Source organism: Mercenaria mercenaria, chromosome 13 (assembly GCF_021730395.1).
Source record: "Mercenaria mercenaria strain notata chromosome 13, MADL_Memer_1, whole genome shotgun sequence".
NCBI lineage: Eukaryota > Metazoa > Mollusca > Bivalvia > Venerida > Veneridae > Mercenaria > Mercenaria mercenaria.
In genome coordinates, this window is record NC_069373.1 from 42,669,717 (window position 1) to 42,683,836 (window position 14,120).

Below are 14,120 nucleotides of genomic sequence, written 5' to 3' on the forward strand. Positions count from 1 at the left end.
TCGCTGGTGCGTTGCAGAGTCCAAACGGCATACGGTTAAATTCTTAATAGCCAATTGTACCAACTTGAAATGCAGTTTCGTGTTTGTCATTTTCACCTTTTTCTATCTGCCAGTATCAACTTCTAAGATCCAACCTTGTGAAAAATTTGGCGCCTGACAATAGATGGAGTGTGTCTTCAAATCGAGGAATGCCATAAACATCTTTTATTGCCCAACTATTGAGCTTTCGGTAATCTAGGCAGAAGCGAATTGTGTCATCTTTCTTGCGCACTACAACTATATTTGATGAATATGAACTTTCACTATTTCGGATTGCTCCAGCTTCGAGCATTCAAATGTTCTTGGACTTCTTGAAACAATGACGGCGGTATGCGACGATGTGGTTCCTTTTAAATTTTTTCGTTTCAAGTTTGTTTTCATGATTTGGTAGATTACAGGAGCCTAAATCAGTGACGCTTTTCGAGAATATATGATCGCATTTACTTTAAAATGTACTGACTTTTTTTATCTGATCTTCTGATAATTTTGATCCCTCTAACTTTATTCCATCTACTGTTTAACATGTTTCTTATTTTCTTTTTTAGATGCTTCATGCTGGTGGACTAGAGCCTTTAACGGATAACTGATGGGAGCTGATTTGAGGACATCAACTTCGAGTAGATCACAGATATAAGCTTTCTCTGGAATAGTTATAACTTTTGCTGAGATATTAAATATTTTCGCAGGAACCTTGATGTTTTTCCTTGTTCTTTCGTTTGACGACTCTTGGGCATATATTGACTTTCCTAGAATATCCATTGTCTGATGGTTCTGTAACAACTGCTTCACATGATCTCATTTTTCTCACAAAACCTGACACTGCAGTCGATTCATATGGTTGTAAAGTGACTGATTTTGTAGTTTCACAATATCTGCTCTAGTTGTACAAATTGAAGTAAATGCATTGCTCCATGCTTCTGGTATATCACTTTCATCTTTTAGTTCTAACCTGGCTTGTCTAACAACATTTTTGTCAATTACTAATGGAACTTTTCTGTTGTAATCAGTCATAGATACTACTAAAGCGGTAACGGAAAATGCAGTGTATGTTAGGCATGGCATTTTAATATCTATCTTAACATATCTTATGTATGGAAGTTTTGTCCTCCGCTAGCACTGGTTATTTCTAAATCAAAGACTTGTTATTGGCGTAATTGAGGGAGGTAGAGGAGCTAAGGCCTGCACTGCTATTGTAGTTACCATTGAGCCGGTATCAATAAGTCCAACTGTTCTATTTCCTTCAACTTCAATTTTCTTTTCATTACAAGATCCCACTATTCTGTCGTACAATTGATTCCAAAGGGCTTTGTTCGTGGAAGTCTCTGGTCTGCCCTGCGACAGAGACATCTACCCGTTTGAAGGTTTCTCCTTCTTGAAGACTTGAATTAGTGTCTAGATATAAATTATTTTGTGAAAGAGGGCCATCGCAATCTTTGACAACACGTGTATTGCCTTGTTAATACACTATTTTTCTTCAGTTAATATATGCTCAGAGCCAGTGAAAAATATGCGAGAATAAACACTGATCTTGAACTGGTAGCAAATCTTTAAAGGACGTATGTGTGGGCGACACCATTTCGAAATGAACGCTACGTCATTTTAAATGAATGTGGGGTAAATTGCATGTGTTTTCATTGTTTTCATTCAGAAGATTCAAGTTTTTACATATTCTTATAAATGCAACATTAGAATTATCACTATTATATTTCAATAGGTTCACAATCAAGGACACGGAATTTAATAAATCCTCAGACGTAAAACACATGTAAAACTATTTTTCCATACCAAAACGTTTGCATTCACGTACAATTCCGTTCTCGGTCTTTTGGTAATATAATAGTTTATTTGTGTGTTAAAAAGTAGAAAATTTACTTGAACGCATGTGTTCTCATACAAACACAAGCGTTGAAATCTAACTCTTACCTTCAGAGAACATTGCACCATTGTTTCTCAAATACTCCATTTTATCCCTGGTTGAAGTATAGACCATTCTGAATCCTTCCAATAGTCCGGCATTAACAAGGATAGGAATTACGGCCTTGTAAAAGCTGATTTTGAGTCTGTCATATGAAGAATTTATTAGATCTGGAGGTCTATCAAAGTTGCAGTATGTACTCTCTTTATCAAAATCGATGATTTTAAATTTTGACGACGAATAATCTGAAAATAAAAACGAGTCTATAACATTTATAAATATCAAATTAGAGATGTTATAGATATAAAATATATCTTCATAGAGAAGGTCAGTATCAACCATGCTTTTACTCCGTACATTGAACGACTCTGTACGCATCCGAGGTTTTGTCAAGAGTTCTGAAATTTTAAACTTACTTAATTATGTAGAAATAAATAATGTCCATTTAACAGTATAAATGATAGATATAGGTATTGTACACTTTTTTGTGCATTAACGTCTATAAAACTCAAGGGAACGTTGTGACAGAAGCCAACGATTGTTTTGAGAGAGACAAAGTATTTATTGTAACAGAGACCGAGGATTATTTTGACTGAGACCTAGGATTGTTGCGACCGGGGCCGATGATTGTTTTGGCCGAGAGGGTTGCTCGAAATGCCGTTATCCTATCATAAATTGTCGCGTAGAAACTTTAAAAACAGGTAATGACCCTATGATTCATGTATGATTAAAACATCATGTTTCGTTGTAAATAAACTTTGAAGGTATTAAAGACCCGATGTTCAGCTAGATACATGATGACTGTGCACAGCCGCTAAAAAGTTGAAAGTTGTATAACAATTAACTGTTTCTGCATGACATTTAATGAATTTAGCTCTACACAAAACACAACTGATTTTATATTTAGTAAAGTTGAATACATCGGAAGGGGATTTTCTACATTTGAAGTACTTAAGATAGACTATTTAAGTAAATGGTGGCCATTGGATATCTTTACATGTCGCAAAAATCAAAGCTCTTTCAAATGCATGGATCCTCTTTTTTAATAATAATTATTCTCTTGATTACAAATAGAACATAACAGACACTAAAGCATATCGTTTGATCATCAGGTGAACAGGAACACAATTCGCAGAAAGTTGAGTTCAATTTAGGTGTTATATGGTTGACCTTCTCCCAGCTTTTAGGAATTTTCTGTGAAATTACGTAAAAGCGTATCGGTTACTATTTCCAAAGAAATATTGAATACACAGAATGGCAACAGAAGATAATCTCGCGTTAGCTCGTGACAGCGCGTTATCTAATTGAAGCGTTCGCCGACTTGATCACTCGTGATCAGATCAACACACGCTTATCAAAGTATTACACTGGTGATACGGCCTGCACATATTTAACCGAATCGGGTCTAATATTCAAACGACAACTGTTGATTTCTCAGACTTCCAGTCATAAATTCATTCCTTCTACGTGTAGTATGCAGCTTATGTTGCCGAACTATCTATTGTATAACTCTTTGGTATTTCTCACCACGGTTTACTTCATTTCTAAAAGTTACAAATGTATAAGTTTATGGTTTGTAAGGCTACCGGCGAAAAACAAAATGCTTTTGACGCGAAGTGAAAAAAAAGGTGAACAGTGGAAGTACGCAAGTAAACACATAGCTAGGCACATTTACATACAAATTGTTAAGTCGACAGCTAGCGTCAGGTGTTCTTGAAATCCTTGTATATATATATTTTATGTTATGGTTGTGTATAAAATTTCAAAGACCAAAAGTTCTTCAATAAAATTTACTTACTACGATGACAGATAACGTTGAACTGAAATATCTTCAGATGTATTTGATGAATTGGAACATGTATTGTCCATTCCTCAGTTGTTTCTCTAAACGGAAATCCTAAATAGGACATTGAAGTAAGAATCATTGCTGGCTGATTGCATGTCTCCATTAACCCTAGATGCCAAGGAATAGTTTCATGCAGAGAAAAGCAGGTAGGAACATCTGAAAACAGAGAATAATATCGTTTGATTCCAATGAATATACTCTGAAATAAGCATTTGCTTTTTTTTTTCATTGGTTTATCACTGTGTCTGTTTGATCTCTTTATCACAGTCATAAATGCAATGTTAAAAAAATCTCCCTTAGTGCTATATTTGCGTCACAAATCACATGAGCATTGACGTTTTTTCTTTCATTTTTTTCACGCTAATTCGCATTAATCTCTGGAAATACTCTAATTAATTTCACTTACTAAAATCTAATTTGTAAAAATAATGATCTTGAAAAATCTTGAAAAAAATTGTGATGGTAGACGAATATGTACTGTAAAGGGAGAACAATGCGTAAGAGACTTCTTAGTTGTTTAAGCCACAGGTGATAATGCTTGTAAATATTTGCAACTGATTTTAATTCGTTTGTTGCTCCTGTCGAGAAGAATAGCAGACAACAAAGTCGTTGCGATTATTAACCTTTACCTGCTAAATTTCTAAAATGGACTATTCTCACTAGTACAATGTATTATTGCGTTCATTAAAAAGTAACTGACTGAATAGAGAAGCGTGCGGACCAAGATCAGTCGGCACGGATGTGCTGACTGATTTTGAATATCACTGGTCTCAAAGACAGAAATACTTGCTGCCAGCAGACTCAATGTCAAACTGTATTCAAAATGTTCCGTAGCAATAGCATTAACTGTTACGAAAATACAATCACATGTAAAAGTATTTTTCAAATGCTTTTTAAACTTCTTCTTACGTTCAGATTTAAGTAAAGCTTTAAAGCCCATTGCTTCGTAGGACTGTGATATTAGTGTACAAGTTTTATGAGTCATTACGAGGCTGGTCACGCGTGTTTCTACTGACAAAGTGTACGGCGAAGTGCCTCTCTTTCTTATAACAAAGCTGTAGTCTATTTCTCTGTCTTTACCATTACCATTTAAACCAGATGATATTGTTATTGTGTCATTACATGGTGATAACTCATCCTGAAATGGTATAAAAGTATCAAGAACAACAGCTTGAAAGAATAAGTTCATCAAATAGATTTTATCAATGTAAAGAATGACAAGTCTATATATTTATCCAAGACTGAGGTTATTGAATTTGGATTTCATAGTTTGAAGGTAATCAGAACCAAGAAAATTCCGTCCATTTGTTGTTTATATATTAGGAAAAGCGTGTCTGTATTCGACTCTCGAGAGAATAGTACTAGGCTTATTTGTAGTACTGTAAGGGCATAATTAGAGCATAAACAAATAGCAATTTACATACAAAATGAATCGATTAAATAACCTTTAAAGAAGACAAATGAAATGAAATGTACACAATTTTGAAATAGCAATGCGATTGCAAAATCTTATATCATTGTTGCTGTTACCGCTCTCAGAATTTCTTGATAAGTGGATTATTTTTTTCGTTAGAGTAAAGCGAATTTGGAAATAGAAATTAAGATTTAAAATGATATTTTTACACAAAAAAATTAATAAATCAAGAACATTATTGATTAAGATTCATTTAAATTTGAACATTTATAGACAGATCAATGATTTAACCGATTGGTGGGCAGGTTTTATTTTTCTCATTTTAATGTAAATAACTTTAAGTTAAAATGCAACACGTTGATGCAGAGCCGAACAGTGTCAGTTGCGTGAATGTTCATGGGATTGATAGGTTAGAGCAGTTGGTAGAGCGTCACAATTATCGTTGATCGGTGTCGATGCTGATCGATTCCTTGCCACGGTAGAAATATTTATACTGTAAAGTACCACTTTATTTCAAACATTGATTTAAAGCTTCTTTACTTTGTATTTGCGTTACTACAGCTTAGGTCTTCCCGTGGCTTAGTCACAGGTACATGCCTTACAAGCATTGCCGGCCATACCATATCTGAGAAGTATAACTTCAGCTCTACAACCTGCTGACAATTTTGAAACTCAATGTTTAGTTTATTTAGTTCATAGTTTAAAAGCTTTGAAACAGACTGACAATTACTGATATTAAACGTAGCAAAATTTTCAAACTTGGTATAATTTTGTATAGAAGATTTTACCTCATAATAACCAAGTGAGATATTTTGAAATCGAAGGTTAATAAAGCGATACTTTGGAAATTTGACGATCCACATATATTTTAGTCCTCCATGACGTATAGGATATCCAATGCTAGATACACGCACATTGTCTTCAAGTATTTCGTTAACAAATGATACGACGTCATTTTCGCTGTGCCTCGACTGTGTCATCCTGTTGACTAGCATATATTCACCTAAAATAATGTCTTAAAAATATTGCCATAATATATAAATAATATTTCACAGACCTTTAAATGGAAACTCCTTGTTAAATGCAATGTGTTTTAATGACAAATTTGATTAATGTCTGCGCAAAGTATTCAATATTTTTTTTTGTAACTAAGAGTATGTGTGTACAGTGTATCATATTTTCAGATGAATTGTGATTAATAAAATATTGTTTTAACCAAAAATAACGTAAACTACCAAATCCATCATATTAAGTGAATGTTTTATTTACTTTGCTATCTGCGAGCAATTGCAAATGTACACGCAAGCTGAGAACCAGCTGCTGCAATAAATAAACCCAAAGAAACTCTTTCTAAAAGGACGTTGTTTCCATCTTGCGTAGTTTGACGATGGTATACCAGTATATGCAATTTGCAATCTCAGTAATGTTGAGCATTAGCATAATAAACTAATTGTTGACTAGCTTTTACAAAATGGTAACATTGTAAATATTTTATATATATCTAGCTGTTCGGTATAATAAAACACTCATCGCCATTGCTAGTCGCCTTGTTGTGAAAACCAGAATATCACATATTTAAGTTGTATTTCGTTATCCTATTCACATGTAAACTATTTCATACCAACATGAAGTCTCTTTCATAACTTCGACTTTTCAGTATAGTTAATGACCAATCTTTCTAGTTAGCAGCGAAAATCCATCTAGCATATACACTCAACAAAATTCCTAATCGGTCAGTTTATATTGTATTACTGTTTTGTTAATAATGCATGAATTCACACGAAATTTCACATACCGATATTTGAATGTGTACTGCAGCTAATTATTAATTTAATTTTGGCGACTCACGATCAAAGTAACCGCATTAGGCGTTTTGACCAAAATTGAATATTTGCACGTGCAGGGCATGCGCAACAACATGCACGTGTTCGTTTACATTTTTGGCATAACTGACAAATTTTCGTTTACAAGAACCTTCAATCGTTGGTTATCTACCATCCGCGCTCTTTTGGCAAAATTTAACCCAAGTACAATTCATTGAAGTGACCGATTTTTAGTTTTGTTGTAAAATCCCGACAGCCCGTGTGCGTTGCTCTTGTGTCAATTTCACGATGATTTGTGTTTTTCTAGTAGGACTTTCGTCAGTAATGCCAAAAGTGTTCATTAACACGTGCATACTGGTGCACATGCCCTGCACGTGCAAAATTTGCTATATTGGTCAAAACGCCTAAAGCGGTTACGTAGGCCGTGAGTTGGCCAAAAATAATCAATAATTAGCTGTAGTACCTATTCAAATGTCGGTATGTGAAATTTCTTTTAAATGCATGCATTATTAACAAAATAGTAATACAATACAAACTGACCGATCAGTGTAATTTAACTAACCAAAGTAACAAAATACATCAAATCTTTAGGATATCTCAAAATAAGAAAAAATGTTACTTGAAAATTAGTTATGACAGAAACATCCAAACTGTATAAGTGCAAATTCGTGTATCCAATATAAAAACAACTGTACAATAAAAACGTCGTCAATAATTCTTCATATGTTTACAACAGACTTAATACCTGTATTAATTGTGGAAAGTAAAAATAATAGATCAGTGTTATGGCATATCTGACTAAAGAACTTCATCTTAACGAAAGTCTGATGACGACCCATTCATATTCAGCTTTCTGTATTTCGGATTTCTGTATTGCTATCTTTATTTCCACAAATTTATTTTTATTTGAAAAAATCATTCGACTCGTTTCAACAAGCATTTGGCTGAACCATCAAAATGGCGTTGATGTGGTATTGTAATGATCCTATCTTGTCACTGAGATAAGCACCTATCTGTTCTCACGCACATGGAGACAGATCTAAAGTTATATCCACACTTCTAATATTAATCTAATTTCAATACGATATATACCTAAAAGAAGATGATAGACAAAAGAGCTCTAGAGATATTCAAAAGAAAATGTCATAGCCATAAAAGCGCTCAGGATAAACAATAGTACCTCCTTGATACGTATAGTAATTATGACCCTGCTGATTGTCTTTAGGCGTTAGAACTTAGGTGGTAGCAGTAAAAACGCTGATGACTGCAAGGCATTAGAACTCCAGTAGTAGCACTTAGAACCCATGTGATAGGCATTAGAACCAACCATGATAAAGCATTAAGAACCTGCGTGATAGCAGTAAGAACCCTAGTGGTTTAAGTTCAGTGAAAGCAGTAAAAGACCCAGTGATAGCAGTAAGAACTCCAGTGATAGGCAAGAGAACCTCGATGAAAGCAGTAAAAACCCTGGTGATAGACATTAGAAGCCCAGTGAAAGCAGTAAGAGAACCGGTGATAGCAGTAAGAACCCCGGTGATTGCAGTAAGAACACCGGTGATAGGCATTACATCCTAGGTGATATTCATTTGACTCCCGGTGATTGCATTATGAACCCAGCTGATAGGAATAAGAAACCCAGTGATAGTCATTAAACCCTCAGTGATAGACATTATGTTAACATACAACCCATGTAATAGCGGAAAGAATCCCTTGTGATAGACATTCGAACCGTGGTGATAGTAGAAGGAACTTGAAAGAAGCCCGGTGATAGATATTTCAACCCCAGTGACAAGCAACAGAACCTCTATGATAGCAGTAAGAACTACGGTGACAGGCATAAGAACCGCGATGATAGCAAGAAGGACCCCGGTGGTAGGCATTTCAATCATTGTGATAGTCATTTGAAGTCTTGTGATAGACATAAGATCCCTTGCGATGGACATTAAAACTCCAGTCCCGATTTCACGAAGATATTTGAGTTTGTTAATTGACTTAAGTACGTCAATGTGCTTAAGAAAAGTAAAAACGTAAGCAAATAAGCGCACTTAATTTTATCAACAAACTTAAGTATTTTCACGAAATTTAGACAAAGTGATAGCAATAAGAAACCCTGGGGATTGGCAGTATAACCTCAGTGAGAATTGTAGGAACCCTGGTGACAGACATTAAATAACACATGCATAGCTTTTTAAAATATCACTAGGGTTATAACCGGGGTTCTAATATTTACTTATCACCGGCGTTCTTGCTGCTATCACCTGGGTTCTTACTGCTTTCACCGGGCTTCTAATGTCTGTCGCCAGGGATTTTTCACTGCTGTCACTGAAGTTCTAATGCCCATCACCAGGTTCTTACTTCTATCACTGGCGTTCTTACTGCTATTACCGGGGTTTAATTGCTTTCGCCGGGCTTCTAATGCCTACCACTAGGGCCCATTCTGCTATAACCCGAGTTCAACGGGTTTCTTACAACTACAACTAGGGTTCTACTTACTGTCACTGGTGTTTAATGTTTAATATCGGGGTGCTAATGACAATCACTATGTATCTACGGGGTTCTCACTACTATATCCGGGGTTCTTACTGCTAATACTGGATACTTTAAACTACAACTGAGGTTCTAACGACTACCAACGCGGTCCTTGTTTTTATTACCGGGGTCCTTACTACTATTAAACGGGTTCTAATGACTATCACTAGGGTTCTTACCCCCATCACCGAGGTTCTAATGCTATCTCCAGGGTTCTTATATCTATCATCGTGGTTCTCATGCCTATCAGCGAATTATTTTGCATTTCAACGGAGTTCTTATATCAATCCTTTGGGATCTTATGCCTATCATCAGGGGGGGTTTATTACCATCAACGGGGTTCTTACTATCGACGGGTTTTTAATGCCTATTATCTGGTTTTTAATGTATCACAGTTTTACAGATATCAATATTACAGAAGTGTAGATATAACATCAGCAGAAAAATCTCCCCGCGCATGCTTATTGAACGGTGCTTATCCCGGTGTCTTAATACAGAAACTCAGAAGTATGATACCTCTTAAACCAAGAGGGTGCAGTCAAATGAATAATAAACATGAAAAACCCAAGATCAATATAGATTTTTAAAATTCTACTTTCAATTTCAAAATGTGGAAAGCAAAACTCTGATTGGCTAGCGAATGGGCCGTTAGAACGAGTCTATTAATGGCCTGTCCTAAGATCCAAAGCGTAGCGTCAATGTGACTATGGATGCCACAATAAAATGTAATACACCGTCACTCCGTAAGACAGCTGGATGGCTTCCTCACATGAGCATTTAACGCACTGAGTGAGGCTCGAAACAACATCGGTGATGGGCAAGTGATTTGAAGTCAGCGACCTGAACCATTTGAACACGGATGTTCCTTGGTAGCGCAATCGGTCTAAATGGTTTCTTTACATAAAGATGTATTAAAGTTTTAAGAAAATCGTATGATTATGTCAGCCAGGATATTTACTTGCATTTCGTGATTATAATACCCTTCTTAACTTTAAGAATAGAGGAAAAAGAACTTAGTCCGACTAGAATTACTGCCCCTGAGTCGGTGGATTTATACCAATTTGGTGACACATTTTCGACAGTAAGTTATATTGTAAATGATTTATAGATTTGTGAGACAATTTTTAATGCAGTTCAGATTTTTATGCATGAATACCAGATTTATTGCCCTTAGATAAATATGTATTTTTTTTATCAATTTTCTGCGATTATTTGCAACGATTATGTTGATATCTAATCCGAATACTTGTGTTGACTCTTGCGCTTTTGCAACTTTTAGATCTTGTATTAACACAAACACTTGCTATGTATATCGATAACAATGAGGTTTTATGTCCTTGTAATGGTGAATAAAATCCTGCAAGAGTATCCTTTGGAAGAATACTACGCAATAAAGCATAACAATATAGACTCGCTTTGACTGAGTCGACTCGTGGAAGGAAATGTGATGTGCAACGTCACCAATCGCGCTAGCACCAACTTAAGCGGGGGTAGACACTCGTAATATTGTATCGGCATTATATTAAAAGACAAAAAATATAACACCATGTCTCAAAATGTTTTATTTGCTGATTTATTTTGTGAAATATAAAACTTATTTTCCAAGAAGTGATATCATCACTGTAATTTTATATGGATATTGTTAGTTAATACACTTGTTAGCTCTGTAGGACCCAGAAGAATCTACAAATAGTGGGTCTTACTGAAATCTGCATAATTGTTCCATCCGGTGCCTTATTTAGTTGATTTGGTATGACACCAAATAAGTCACAGAGATGTATGATCACTTGTCCTATGTATATGTGATAAGTAAAGCCTTTGAATGTTTTGTGAAATCCTTTTCAGTGGGGTGAGAAGAGGGATAACAATTTATTTTCCATGTATATGTAGTGTTTGTTTACATCGACCACATGTCATTATAAAAGTAGTTTGTTTCAATTTATGCATATACTTAATGACACTAAAATACCAACATTTTATATAATAAATACAATGTTGCTTTATTTCTATTTACTATTGAGACATGCAAGGCTTGTATAGGCTCTTACCTGCTGTTTTACATCCATGCAACTCGAATCTTAGGCACTTTAAACCTTCTGTAAGCGGCTGCACTATGGATATTTTGACAGAGTCTACTCTTACTTTCTCTCTGAACCAAAATGATTGTGGATGTGTTACGGATTTTGTTGTATCTACGTAGAAATTCTGTAATTGAATTTATCATAATAAATGAAGTAATATTGATTTTTACGACGGATGAGTGAACAACATAAAACATTTTGATAACCTAGTTTTGACCAAGACGGAACATTTTCATAAATAGTTTATAGGAAATGAATGTACAGTCCATAAAATAAACAAACGTGTTTGTAACGCACGTATTGAATGTACACTCAACTGTCTGAAGGTTAGGATTAGGGTAAAAACAGGTTTAATTGTGTACATTCAATACGAGCGCACACTCACTGTGAGCGAATTGATGCCGATCTATTAAAACGTCCTTTCAGGATTTTCCATAAGCAGTATTAAAGATATTATAGAAGATATTCAAGATTTGTTTGTATGTTTTGTTTCCATTGAATAGCAAAAAATAAAAATATTTTTCGAGTGGCTGCTTGAATATTCTGTTTATTATATATGAAGATTATATGAGCCGCGTCATGAGAAAACCAACATAGTGGGTTTGCGACCAGCATGGATCCAGACCAGCCTGCGCATCCGCGCAGTCTGGTCAGGATCCATGCTGTTCGCTAACGGTTTCTGCAATGGCAATAGGCTTTGAAAGCGAACAGCATGGATCCTTACCAGACTGCGCAGATGCGTAGCCTGGTCTGGATCCATGCTGATCGCAAACCCACTATGTTGGTTTTCTCATGGCACGGATGAATCTTACATGTCTGCCTGTGTAAGACGGGGTTTTCCTTACCCGGGGGCAGTAAGGAATGGAAAACCGAGCGTTAAGAAGGTTTTTTTATCCAACCTGTCCCGAGGGTTGGGAAAACCCCGTCTTACACAAAACAGATGTGTTAGATCATTATTCTAGCCTATCACGTTCAAAATAGATCATGGAGACAAATATATTCAGGAATGTCCTGACATTATTTATATACTTTAAGATGTCAAAATAGTACCAGTACTATGTGACATCATCTTAGTGCACGCTATTTCAGACAAGGTTTTTCCTTAGGGAAAGGCAGGAATATCTATCCCCAGCGCGTGCTCGGACAAATGTATACTTCCCCTGCTAGTTAGGTAAGAAGATTGTAAACGTCCTTTGTTTACAGTTAGGAATTGCAACAACAAAAACAACACATTTTTATGCAGACAAAATCAAGCTTGTTTTAGAAATAAATAAAACACTTTACCGTGACAGCATCAACAAAAATATATAACATGAAAGATTAGTTGTACTCGTTGCGTACAACACGCAGTTCCAGTTTTAGTGTGTAGTGGCGAAATGGTTTACCGAGTAGAGTCCATTTGAGGAAATTAAAATGCCGTGAACTCGAACAAATATCGGGTAAAATGTACAATATGCGAATAGCAATTATTTCCCATTTTATATAATTATCTTTTGAAAGGCAGGGAAATAACTCATTTAATTACTCATATGCAATTTATTCTTCAAATGATCTCGAAATCCCTGTCCAAGGATAGTAAAATAGTTTCGGAAAAACAGTGAAATATAGAAAATAAGTTGCACTTCAGTGAAAAATAAATATGATGAAAACATGCATCTCATTTCATCCATATTTCTCGATAGTATGTGTATAATGAATTAAATTATGTTCGATTAATTTAAAGACCTCATTAAGAACATACCTCACTACCATCAGGATGAATTGTCTGATTTTCGGCTGTAAAAGAAATACTGAATGTGTGCACGCCAAAAGATACAACTGTCCTCTGTATTGATGCTTTGTAAATGTTCAATACACTGTCAAAGTTATATATCGTTATTCCTTCTATGACAGTTAATACAGGTAAGTCAATCTGAAACAGTGCATGTTTATAATATGATAACTATGTCACGGTAGATGTGAAAGTCCAATTCAACTGTTTTTGTACGGCGTAAACTTGCATAAAGGCTTCAGTATCTTAAACACAATGACAATGCAACTGTTTTTTTACGTATGATAAATGTCCCATGTATTAAGAAATAAGGGTTAAAATGACGTAGTTAATGGCGTCATTTAAAGCTTGAGAATCATCCTAAAGCCCGGACATGATGGGTTTTCGAGTAAAAGATGAAATGATTGAAACTATGTGAACAGCTGAAAACGGATTGACACAAGGGTATCACAATTGTTCACCTTGAGCTTTTAGTGCACAGGCTAGCTTAAGGTAGTTCTGCACGTTTGGATCGAATTTTTTTTCCACAATGTAGAATTTGATTAAATCCTGATTTTTTAAAACTTCAGAATATACTTAGAAAATTCAGCAATAAAAAAACAGAGGGTCGTGTGCTTGATTTTTTGCTACATTGATTTGAAAAATTTGGACCTCACGCAATTTTTCATAATGGAAGTCTATGGTAAATCACAACTTTTATAA

At 35.3% G+C, this 14,120-nt stretch overlaps 1 protein-coding gene across 1 annotated transcript in view; it reads left to right on the plus strand.

Moving 5' to 3' along the window:
• LOC123530400 (fatty acid synthase-like) overlaps window positions 1-14,120 on the plus strand; it is a 315,596-nt gene that overhangs the window by 221,622 nt on the left and 79,854 nt on the right. The window lies entirely within an intron of this gene.